Here is a 14100-nt window from a genome sequence, read left to right on the forward strand (position 1 = left end):
TTCTGCATAAAACATTATGCATTAGTTTAAGAAACAAACAGTACTTTGCAAATCGATTACGTGATTTACTTCCATCCTTTGAGCTGTGCACAGCATGAGAATTGCTCGTTATGCGTATGATTTCCCGTGCATCACACGCATAATATTCACATAAAACTTTCTTTTGCCCCTTGTACCAACAACATTTTATTTTGAAATGTTCTCTGGAAATGTGCGTTTGGCGATATTTTGAACTGCATTTCTTCTCTAGTATTTTACATAATTATAATAAATATGTACTTGAATCTCTTTCTTTCTCTGATTGATAATAGTTTAAAACAAGCGGCAAAACCATCTTTATTTAAGCGTTTGCGATGATAAAAAAGATGAATTCTCGAAATAAAACTCGAAGTTTTACTATTTAGATGCGATGTTCATGTTGGGATGAATTGAGAAGCTATCGGGCGCGAGGGGTAGCCCAGGCCGATAAGATACTCGCCTAAAGCACCAAAGAATGATATTAGGGAGAACCAAGGTGTGTAGACTCAAAATTGTAAGCCTTGGCTCCTTTTTTGCAATTTTGGGTCTACACACGTTGGTCTTTCCTTAGTATTGCCTCACCCAAAAGGTAATTTCATTCCCACCAAAGTATGTTTTGGAGGTAGTACTGTCACGAGTTCGATACTCGGTTCGTGCTTGTGAAAAACTTTCCTGACACAGGGGTACAACAGAAACTTTGACAGGATCACAGAAAATGATTGCAACACCACGGAGTCCCACCTTAAGGGGTTAGCGCACCAACCTCTCTTTAAATATGAAAAAAAAGGCTGCTGTTCTCGGATTCAGCAATGCATTGAAGGTCTCGGTCTAATTAGTCTTCGTGTGCAGAAAAGTATCGTGGTCTGACAAAAATGATCAAATGAGAAGCTAGCTACCTGTATTTACATAAAAACAAACAATTTTTTATGCGAAGTTGATAAAATTACTTTTATTTCGGGGGTCTGTACTTTTAGGTATACTTGGCATCCATATTTTTACTTCAGTAAACATTTTGCCTGTTGTGGCTCTCGAATTTGAATATTGGCTATTCTATTGAAATTGAACTCTTCATTGAATGTTATTTTACCCTCTACAGGGCGTAATGGAAATAAACCCTCCTTCACAGTATCAAATCTTTTTTTTTTATGAATTTAATTTTTTTCTGACTTTCAGTCAGTTCAGGCGCAAAGTAAGAGGCATAGATTTGGGCTTGTCGATGCTAAAAAAACAAGCATGGTGGTTTTTCTCATACGGAAAATATTTGAATTAAAATTTCATTTCTAATGACGGTTTCACCGATAATATGCTACAAGGCATTGCCATAGTTCTTACCGTAAGCAAAGCATTTCAAAGAAAAAAAAATCAGCATTTCACCTTTCAAATGCGCCGCATGATACCGGATAAAATTCCACATTCACGTAATTTTTATTATTTTCATATATTTAACAGGCGGGGGGTCATAGCCACAAAATGCTTGCTAGATACTCAGAGCTATTTACGAATAAATGAAATTTAACTAAATTAGTTCATATTTGAATGTTATTCAATATAATTTTCATTGCCAATTTTTTGTGTATTGTACTTTTTTAAACAAAAACTGATGTAGATCCCGCCAGCCTCAGACATATCCTTTCAAAAACTTAAGCGAAACGTCAGATAAAACAAGTTTGTATATATATTGTCATCGCCCACTTACTCATGTATAGTTTTGCGATAAATACTGAAAAAACATAGTTTCAAATAATCTAATAGCAGAATAACCTCAATATACAAATTGAAACAATTACGAATGTACTTATTGCTCTATATGTTTTTTCTCACAATACTCTTGTCTAAGGCTTATCTCCATGAAATCGATATATCTGAATCTTTGATAACTAACTGAGATGAAATATATGATGTAAGTAAGAATAATATAGAATAACAAAGATGTAATCCCGTTTGAATAGAAGAAAAACGGCAAAAGCTTTTAAGAGAAACAGAAATCACCTCAAAAAGAAGAGAAGAAAAATGAATGAGGATTGAAAGACTGATATCCCGCAAAAGAATTCCTTTAATTGTTCTCTCTCAGTTATATTTTTACTTGTCTTTCTCTTATCCAGAGGCAGCTTCACTTATCACCGTTTCCAACATCCATTAAGTTTTTCTTTTATATATTGAGTATGAGAAAGTTTCTTGAGGGAAAAAGAATAATTGCAAGGCTCAAAAAGAACCATTCGTCTTTCAGGTCTGGACGCTGAGATTATCTTCGGTTAATCGAAAAAAGAAATACTCTGGCTCCAGGACTTGATGGCCAACCAGAACCGATTCCGAAGATACAATGCTGGTAAAGAGCAACGTTTTGCAATCGTCTATGAAATTACCCATTCTGAGCTATTTATTGTATTTAACCTTAAAGATGATTTTGCGAGTGTTTCTCAGTCCTCATTCATTTACTCTCCTATGAATGGAGTTATTCTATTACCAGTAAGAAAAATAAAGGGACTCAATTCAACTCTTCGTGTTAGGTTGCATTAAAATTACAACCACGAACCTTGTATTGTTTTCAAACACTTCTCCTCACATTCACACTTGGCTACCACTGGCGATAAGTGCAATCATTTTGGAACTTTTGACACAAGTCACAAAGATAAATGTATGAATTGCTCATATTTATGCTGTGTGTTTAAAGACGAAATCTCAATTTCAAATCAGCAAAACTCTGACCTCCCCACTTTGTCAGCAAAATTGCGTCAGCTCTGCCCACCTCTTCAATTGCATATTGGGATCAGAGACATATGCAGGGGAAAGGACATAGGGGCGCTTGTCTTCTTTCCCCCCCCCTCCCCCAGAAAATCATAAATTTATTTTTGATGCAAAAGTATTTTTCAAAAAAATTAAAGTATAAAAATAAATTATCTTAAAATAGTATAACCAATTTATGTTAAAATTTCAATGCTATTTGAAGACTAATACCTAAAAATTTATTTAAAAAAAAATTCATTGTGCCCCACTCTCTAAGCTTCTTGTGCCCCCTCAAAAAATAAATCCTGCGTATGCCTCTGATTGGACTGCCCTTCGAGAATATAAATAGTGAGTCCGAACACCATTGTCTGACACTCTAGTGAATTTTGCTACGAATGCACAGGAATTATTTCTCACATGATAACAAACTCAGCAGTGAGTACACTATATTTTTAGTTTGTGTTTCAAGCATTAATTGATGGAGTGGTATAGACTGGCGTTGCTAGTTGGTGTGAATTACAGAGCATTGACGGTCACTTGAAAACAACCATTTGAGTAATTTGTGGTAATTCGTTCCTTTATAGCTATCGATGTGACTTGGTGGAATCATTGCGGGTGTGTCTGGTCTTGACTATAGCACGAGGTGGGGTCCACACCACTCGTGGCCAAGCGTTTCAGGGGAATATTAAATAAATACACAAATTAAAAATGTCGTTAAGAACATTTCATATTATCATAAAAGGTCGTTGACGACGTAATCATCATTCAAACCTCTTCCCCCCCCCCCTTGTCATCAAAAGTCAGCAAATCCGAACATACTGACACATGATACCGGATGGCCCCCTCATATCGATATCTTGCACACCATAAACTCGGTTTTGAACGTATAATTTTTCCTCCCCTTTATTGCCGTCAAATTCAGTAGACATACCCAGTGTACTTATTCATATTGATAGAAGATATATGGAGTGATTTTTTTCATCATTTTACCAAACAATTTTCAGCTCGTGTCGATTCCGATCCATAATAAATTTATCATGTGAGCGCCAAAAATAAAAAGAGAAGGAATCATCCCAGAATTTTTTCGGGAACTTTACTTTTTTTTTTTTAAAGGAAAAGTTGTTAAATAGCCTGGAATATTTTCAATGTTTGTAAATTACACGCGATTCAAATCGGTGTTTTTCATCATTTTCTCCCTATTTTTTTTCCAGAACACTCATTTTTAACCTAGGTATTAGCCGTTTATTTTTCCACCTTTTTTCTCCTTTTTTTTTTCCTGCACGGTCCATAAACGATTAACAGCTGCATGCAACGACGGAATTTCTGGTTGTACGAATTTACATCTTTCTTGATAGAAAGCCAAGATCGTTAACGAGTTTGGTTGTTTTATAATGGTTCAGAAAGTAAAACGGTGTCGTGTATAGTATTTAGTTCTGAAATTCAAGTAATTTCAGGAAGGAAACAAAATAAAAAATAATTCAAAAAATTACAAAAAAAGCACATGTGTGGAAAAATATTCCTACAGAATAAAAAAAAATGTAGAACCAAAAAAAAAAACTAAGTGTATACGTAATACGAGTATATGACGAGTATGAAGAAGAAGAAGAGCATCTGCGATAATGGTCGTTTGGGAAGTCCATAATTTCTCGCATTTCCTGAATTTTAATGCTTTTTATGGTCCATAAAATGAGTGATGAATGCAAAATTTCTCTCGCTGCGAAATCTGCAATGATTTTTTTTTTTCTGTTTCTTCTCTCGTTCTCTTATTCTTTCATTTCTCATTTTCCTGTTTTGAATTGTTGATGGGTTAGAGTGACTGTAATCAACGAGAAATGAAATTGCACATCAGTAATTGAAAGTATTTACGTTCGTGCGAAATCACATATAACCTATCTTTTTCTTTATTTTTTTCAAGCAAAACACGAAAGAAAAAACCAGGTAAAGCTTTTTTCTGTTGATATGAAATATATTATTGTGCTCACAGCTGAATAGGAAAATACTTCAGGTTTTTAGGTATGGCTATAATCAGGAGGTTATGATGATGATGATAAGTACTCCTACCTCTTGGAAAATGTTTTACTAATATATTTATATGCATAATGTATGTGTACTTGAAATAGCATATTTATAATAAATTACTTTCTCTTATGTGTATATGACTGTAATATGGGAGCATCATATTTAGTTTATATTTTTAAATGAACCATTACGATAATGCTACGAGAGTTATTTTCGTTAGTAAATTGTGATCGGGGTTCTCTTACTAATGTTGAACCGATGATATAAGTAAACAAATAAATATATATATATGTTGCGGTGAATACAATAAATGTGGTTATTACACATAATAACCGGTTGTTATGCATACATATCAAGTATTTTGGAAAGTTTGATCAATTTTCCTAAATTAATCACTTTTAAAGGCGATTCTGTATAGTATCAAGCGTAATAAATGAATATTCTAAAAGAAAGATCACTAGTACTGACTAAACTCGAGTTCTTTTAATTTCTAACTTTTTTAAAAAGATTTAGATTTTTTAAAAAAAAATTTTTTCGAATGTTTACATCACAATAGCTTGATACCTTATTATCAGATAATACAAGACTTATTTTCAACGATAATAAAAAAAGACGACAAAATTTCGGCAAAATGTGAGAAATTCGCCGATATACAAGGTAGCAAATGTTACCACAGCCAGGATGAAAACACATAAACGGGGAAACACAACTACAGTATAAACCTTGTATTCCGATTTATTGTAAAATTATAATCTCTTCCCAACTACTCAATCTGATAATTGTAGCAACCAAAATTTTATTCAAACTATTTTAGTTCATGTGTATGATATTTTAATTCTTGAATAAATTCAGCGGGTGATTGACTTAGTGCTAAAAAATACATACTATGGGTGTTCAAACACCCATGTCATCCCCGACTAAAATGCCTTTAAATAATTTAACATCTATCAAACTTAAAAATTGACAAATACATTTCCAAAACTAAACCCAGATTTCGTCCAAAAAAAATGACTGCTACAACTACTAGTATTAAACCGCACATACACCTCGTAAACACTTTTTCTCAGGAACATCTAAATAATTCATGCTTAAAGTGCGATATATGTTATTCTATGACATATGCATGAATTTCTTAAGGGTCTCCACGTTCGAAAATACATATATTCTTCTAAATTAGAATTGGCAGTAGCAAACACCTGAACTTTTTGTGATTTTTAGTTTTTGAGTTGTAAGCCTGCCTCCCTGTCCTTTGTCGAAGGCATCGATGTAGACGGAAGGAGGGGGGGGGGTGGAGGTTAAATTCATCTGAGAAAATCCCGCGTACGTTACTGGTTGATGGATTCTGCAGCACATTGTAACCATAGAAATATAGGTTGTTAAACATATTTTGGTATGAAATTGACCAAATATTCATCAAGCAACGTACTAGGTGACTATAATTAAATTTGGCATATTCCAACCTGTCCACACCCTTAACTCATTAGAAAATTATGAAACTTCTGGAATATTTTAATGAAAGGACGAAGGGAATTTTATATGTATACAGTATGCCTTCAACGAGAGAAATCCCCTTCAAAAGCCGAAAATATCCACATACAATCTTTTGTTGTAGAATCCCCACAGTTCGTAAAAGAGTTTCACCAACAGGCCACGATCTCTAGAAAATTCAACGTCATGATATTCAGTGAAAAAAGGAGAAGGAAATGGTTTTACTGGAAAATGAGTTCGATCGCGTTTGAAAAAAATAAGCCTTTCCACTAAATTTGTATGGATTATCTCCTCTAATGGTGAATGGCGCCACTGATTTCCTTTTGGCTTTCTGATGGTTAGTTCTGCTCAGACAACACACATCAACTTCAATTATAAATATTTCAAAGAAATTTTCAAATAGAAACTTCACGAATAATTATTACTTCGATTGCTTTGATAGCTTCCCTTTTTTTAGTTAATTAAGTCGAACCATTATGACAGATTTAAATAAGAATCTTCAATTTATTTGCAGAAATAGTGCTCTTTCTGTGAAGAAAAAAATAAATAAATGACAGGAATATATTTAAAATGCAAATATATTTATCGATCGTTCATATTATTTTATCGTTAAAAAAAGGATTGAACTTGATAAAACGTGGATGTGTCCTGTAACAGCTAATGCGGTCCTTATCTCATCAAGCATTTGTCGTAGAGGTAGGGTTTTAATTTAAAAAATGCTGAAAATGTGTTCAGAAATCACTCTGTACTAGTTTGGAGAGGGATAATACAGTGTGTAACAAAATAAAAAATCTAAATTTTTATACGGTCCCCATGTCTTCTAACTTTCCAAATAGAAAGTTGTTTCCCTATTTCTCCTGAGATCAACAAAAAAATCCAAGGTTCTAAGTGGAACATATTCGAATTCAGAAATCGGATAAAAGTTGAGAAAAGACAACATGAATGACGGAAAGAAGCGTTGTCCGTTAGTTTTTGATGTTATTTCCCAACTTTTCTCTGATTTTTTACATTAAAATATCTCAGTTAATATTGCAGTTAAAATCATGCGATTTTTTTTTGTGTTCAGAAAAGACAAGGAGGGCAACAGCTTTCTAATTGGAAGTTGGATGGCATGGGGGAATGACAAAAATTTAGATCTTTTATTTTGGTGAACTGAAACCAGTTTTATTCTCTTAAAACTGGTAATTAACTGATAAGAGCTGGTAAGGGTAATTTTTAAACGCCTTTTGAGCACTTTTTAAATTGGAATCCTTCCCGAACGACAGACGGTTGATATGATAAAGGCCGCATTAACACCTACAGGCCACCCTGTATATAAACTATAATAAATTCACCGTCGTTTACCCACTTCGTATAGAAAAAAAAACATCTTTTGAGACTTTTAAAAGCTAAAAAAAAAATAACTGAGAATAATATTTTTAACGTAAAGTTTCCTTGCGTGTGTGAAAATTCCCCAAATTCAAAATAAATCTTCGAATGACATTTCATGGTAATTTTTTGATTTCTTTCTCTTTCAGTATTTGATTGTGGTCCTAAAGATTCGGTTTTCTCAACCAGTGGCTGTATAGTCACCATTGTGAGTGGACTTTAAATCTAAAGAAATCTTTTACTTTTTCTTTCCCCCTTCTCCTCAGAATAAAGTTTTTTTGGTGAATTCTAATATGTATATCTTATAGGAAGCCGGAAAAGAAAGAGCTCTACTTTGAAGATAAATATTTATGGGATCTCTCTTTTTTGATGACAGCTCAGCTGACGAAAAGTACCTTTAAACATTCAAACATCGTTTCTCTACAGGACAGAGAAAAAAAAAAATACTTCGATACTCCTTTGAAGAAGATATAAAAGAAAAACGTCTAAGGAGATTGGAAGAAAGTAGTATAACCTTCTTTTCTCGGTACGACAAAAAGAATTGAGAAGTACCGAAGAAAATTGGGTACGATGCCAAGGAAAAAACGTTATATTTTTTCAAAATGTTATTTGAAGTTTTTCCCTTTATATATATATATATATTCGAGACTTTTCTTCCATTGTCCTTTTCTCTCTTTTGTAAGACGACCAAAGCTTTATTTGTCTCGTGCTGACAAAATTTATTTCGTACATATAAATTTATTTCTGCAGACGGATAAAATTTGTGTGTGTTATCCTTGACAGTAATTGGTGTGAAGCTGTTTGGATTAACGATTTCGTCTCTCTCAAGTATATATATATATTTTTTTTTTCATACTCATTTCCATAAAAACGAAAATGTTCATGTTGTCGGGAAAATGCGAGAGTGTTCAAGTTTTAATAATAATAAAAAATTCAAAATGCGTGTTTTCGGAATTCATGGTAATATTCATGTCGAATATTTTATTATATAGTGCATAGTTTTCCAACCTTTTTTGCCCCCTTATTCAGAAATTTTTCCCCTATCGCCCCACAACGCAATCTAACCCATAAGATCCTATGTTATACACGTAGCTTCTACCGCCCCCCTGGAACATTCCATCGCTTCCAAGGGGGCGTTAAAGCCCACGTTGGGAATCACTGATATAGTAGAACCTCTCTAAGCGGGCACTCCCCATTAACGGACACTTTTCTAAATCCCTGGTCCTGTAGAATAGAGCTTTCGTGTATTTCACTTCCCGCTAGCGGACAGTAAAATCAGTATAAAAAAAAATAATTTTCATACCCTGATTCATTAATTTTTGTTCATAAATCGAGAATTTGTCATATTTAATGGTGATTATGTATAATCCCAACTCCGTATTGGTAAATATGATGGTCCGTCAAATAGTTACTTGATTAATTAACTGAACATAACGATGGTCCAGGATGGTGATTCCGAATGACAATGTTGGTTTTGTTTGCACATGGTGGTACGTGTGAAGAAAGCCAACATTACAAGATTGATTATGGTTTTCATACGTTTTTATCTTCTTCGTGCGTAGTTTAATTTGATTTAATTTTTATTACAAAATAAGCGTAGTGTACGTATCATGTACGGGTAAAAATAATTGATTGGTTCAATGAAGTGAAGAAAGGTTATAATTTTTTTTTCCATATTTATTACACTTTCTATTTTTATTTTGGAATTATGCATAATCGCAGGTGAAAATGATAAAAAAATGAAGTGAAATTTCAAATCAAACTTTATTTATCTAGGCAATTGGTGACTATGCATAACAACACATTCTACACCGCACCTGTGTTCACGTTTACACAGCAACGTGTACAGTTATACATTCATAGGAACCGATTGCGGTTGGATATTCAAATTCATAGGAACCGATTGCGACCATCCCCCCATTAACGGACAAATTTTTGGTGGAATACGTGTCCGTTTTTCAATCCGTTTTCCAATTTCAAAAACGTAGGTAGGCTACGTTTTTGAAATTGGCATTGTGTGATTCGCTTTTTTTGACGGTGCTTTGTTCACATGTATAATCGAAGGAAAATATTAAGCATGATCCGAAGGTAAGTATCGAGAAAAGAATTTCATCATATGCATGTATACTGCACATTGTATAGTTTCCCTCCGAATATGGTCACTCTACTTACTCCCTGATTCAGTGAGGCTCGTTAGAGCAATGCACAATTACCGGAATTCTCCTTCAGGATATTTAAAGCTTCAGTGGCCCGATGGCGAGTGATTCCATCATGCATGAACCAGGATATTTCGAGTGAATCATCAAAGGAAGCAGCCATCTTCAACCTCTAATACAGTGCTGGTCACAAACCAATGCTAAACACTTTTTATCAAATAGCTTGGCGGACAACAAATGTCTTGTAATGTGTTGAAGACCCTTGGTATGAGCCATTAAGAATGAACACCATCCAGTAGCGGCATCTGTAGAAAATACTTCGTACTAGGAAAACTTCATAAATAAATCCGGTGGCTTTTTCCTGAGAAATCTACCGCTGGAATTAATTTTCCAGAGATAAAATTAGTTTCTACAGATAGCATTTTACAATTCATCCCATTCACCCATTTCAGGACAGAACTGCAGTCGCTCTGGAAGAGATAAATCTTTGATCACCATATAATAGCCGCGACTACGCCTATAAAAATCGTATTTCACTCAATGCCTATTGCTCTCATTAATCGCATTAACAACATAAACGCAAAACCACCAGATCTTTGAGAAAGATTGATTATTTTCTATGTGCGTATCTATTCGCCACAAGAGCCATTAATCACCCTGAAAGAAACAGCTTTTAGATTCATTTTAACTAGGGTGCATCACAACAGCGCTACTAATTTCCAACCATATAATGAATTACGCAACTATACATTTTTGTATATATCTAGTGCTATGCATGCTTTGTGTCCGAGGTGCAACCACGCTACCATCAAACTTACGCATTGAAAGTCGGAAATTGGCATTTTATACAGGGTGATCGTGACCTATTCTGCGAAACGGAAGGGGGTGGTAGACGAGCTTAATTTAAACATGAAACACCCTACCAACCCTGTTCTATCTCGAGCCATTTCGGAGTTATGGTTGATAAATGTTTATGGAAAAAAAGCGTCAAGTCTGAAAAAAACCCAAATTTGCGAAGTTTCAAACAAGGAAATTGAGCACATATTTGGAAATACCAGCAGATAAAAATCCTAAAAGGTAACACTATTTCCATTGATATATCTGAAATATCTGCATTAATGAAAAACACTGCAATAAGCGTTTGTCGAAGTAGCCATTTTAGTAGATTTTGGTGACAATTCGATTTCCCACTTCTCCAACCTCTCCAACCAAATGCGAAGCGTTTGCGCTTGGCATTAAATGTAGATGGAGGTGGTGTCGCCTTACAGATTTTTTACTGCAAAATCAAACTGCCGCCAAAATCTGTAACCACAAATTTCCGTCGAATATCTGCTTCGACGAAAGCAGATTTCAGTGATGTATTGAGAACAAAAGACTAAAATTCATCTGAACCAGAACACCGATACGGTATATTGTAGACACTTTCGAAATTTGCTGCAATGGACAAGTTTTTGGTAAATTTGACCGATTGCAGCTAGAAGGGTGTTTGCGGAACATCCGATTACAAATTTTGGCGAAAATTAGATTTTGAATTTACTGAGCTTTATTGTTCAATTCCCCATCGGGAATATACGTGACTAATATTCATATTCCATTTTAACCTTATAATCATCAAGTGATAGTGCATGATTTCTGGGTGTAATTCACAATCACGTCGATTCTGTAAAATCTCTCTGAATTTCTTGGTTTACCGTCAATTTTGAATGCTTCCTCATGGATTTTATCAAGTTCGGTGATGACGATTATGCTCATTAATACGGCCGGTAAATTTTGATAACACTCTTTTAAAGCAAAGTTTATTGCACTTATACCATGATGAAAAAAAAGGGGGATATGAATACAGTCACTATTTAATTTAAAAAAAAATATATATATATGCATTGATTTAAGATATGAAATGATAAATTTATGATAATTTAATTTGTTGATGACAGAATTTTTGTTTTCAATCAACTAAATTAGTTCTGCGTGAATGCAATAAAAATTCGTTCACGTACGCTCAATCGATCTTCTGAGTTATGATAGATGCTTTTTAAATGCTTCCATATATAAAATACAAAACTGTCTCAAAAGATTTAGAGAGAGAAAAAAATTGTAGTTTCGTTTTTCTCATTTGAAATTTAAATATTTCCATGTGTATATATGCATCCCTCCCATGGAAATATTTGAAATTCACGTGTCTTGCCTTCGATATACATATAATCGCTTTTTCTTGGAAATCCCTGTCATAGGCAAAACAGACTCGTTGTATAACTGAAATGTTTCGTTTAACTTTTTTTTTTTCTCTCTCTTATCTCTTTCTGAATGACAAAAATGAACTCGGTGCAACTCAAATCGAAACTAACTGATGTGTGCATAAAAATATTCGCATTTCCTTGTCTTTATGCATATCACGTCCAGCGACGATATCAATAAGTGAAAACTTATCAGTCGGAATTTTATTCTAGAATACCGATGATTTCGCTTGCTTTGTCGGGAATATTACGTGATCATCATGTTTTCAAACGAAAGAGGTGATGCCATTTTTCATTCATTTTTATTTTCTTTTTCACACATATTTCCATTTTTGGTGGGTGTTATGAAGAATTCTTTCAGTTGAGATGCGTTGGTTTAAATTCATCGGGAAAGGTTAGAATATAAATATATTTTTTATACATCAATCAATAACGATAATTCATCACTGTTAGAAGGAAAACACTTTTACAGTGACTGTGTTGGCGCCAGTAATGGCACGAACCATTTATCACACCTTCTTTTTATTATCCCTAAAATGCTGTGCGTATACAGTGCCTTATTTGGTCACAAGTGAATCGTCAACTCCGTCGTGTTACGTTTACTGTTTAGCTTTTAAGAACTATTCTAGCTTGAGGAATTATAAAATGACTTATCTAATTTACAATAATAGAATCAGTTTTCTTTTTTACTCGTACGCTATGTACAGAATACATAGGGAAGTCACTTTACCCTGGAATAACTCACCAACCGTCCATCCTAGAAGAATACTTCCAATTGGAAAAAAAGTATCCAAATAACGTGCAGACCTCAGAAGCGTCATTTAAATTCACGCTTTGGATACTCAAAAATGCATTAAAGACATAAATATTAGTAAATATTTATTCAAAAATCAAAAAATTTCAAATTTTCGATTTTTTTATCCAGCGTACAGGCTGTACGAGTGGCACGTATTATCACATGCTTCTACGAGTGAGCACCTAGTATACAATGCGCCCAGATATGTACGCAGAGGAACCCGTGCCGCCCCCCCCCCCCCACAAGCAGGCCAAAAATTCCGTTGAAAATAAATTGAAATATTGAAAGAAAACACCTTTTATATAAGTTGTTGCATTAACCAATTTCTGTTAATTTAAATGTTTTTGAAGGGTGTTAGCTCAAAATTTTTCGGGAAGTATATTTTTGGGGGTGTAGGTCGATTTCGCCGAAAATAAACCGTTTATGATAAGAAATAGCAGCGCAATCGACCGAGCCCCTATTTTTGTGCTTCCCAAGTCTTTTCTGCCTCCTCCAAAGGACGATCCTGCTTACGCCCCTGAGTGCGTTCCTCACTCGTTTGTATATATTGTATAATTTTTCTGAATTTACTTTGCGCCATCGCATCATGCATCAGACCCGTCATTTAATGGGTGGGGGGGGGGGGAGGAATGGCGCCCCTGGCTTTTGAAAATACACTAAAAATGGTATTTTAATAGTATTTAAAAAAAAATATATATATATACATACATTGAGTACATGTGCTTTGCCCCCCCCCTGAAAAATGTTTGCCCCGCCCCCCCTGGAAAAAGTTGAAATGACGGCCCTGTCATGCATTGACATGTTATACTTGTATATAGCCACTGTATTCGGGCGTTATATTTTATATTAAATTTTATTTATTGCAGTACAACCTCTCTTTTGCGGACAGCGGTAAGACAGGATTCGTCCGAAAAAGAGGGGTGACCGTTTATCAGGGGTTTTACTGTATTATTATTTTTCTCGTAAAATAAAGTCCGCTACGGTCCAGCCCCATTAGGGAAATTCTAAAATTTGCCGACAAACGATACAGCATGGATCGTGTTCGGTTTGGAAGAAAGATATAGAATGACCGAAAGATACAGAATAATATATAGTATCTGATAACACTGATTCACACTGTGTTTTCAATATTCATAGAGAGGATGAGCTTAAAAACCATGTAACGCATTTTTTAAATCTAGGTTAGCTTCGGTAACGGAGACATCAACATAAACGACATTCTAAAAATATTATTCCTGGCTTCCAAAAAAAAAAAAATGTTTTTCAGTCCGTTTTTATGTGTTTATAATCCCGTTAT

The sequence above is a fragment of the Pholcus phalangioides genome, unplaced genomic scaffold, assembly GCF_987345545.1.
Source record: "Pholcus phalangioides strain wild (caught in Gottingen) unplaced genomic scaffold, Ppha-v1.0 ptg000015l_1, whole genome shotgun sequence".
NCBI classification, from domain to species: Eukaryota; Metazoa; Arthropoda; class Arachnida; order Araneae; family Pholcidae; genus Pholcus; species Pholcus phalangioides.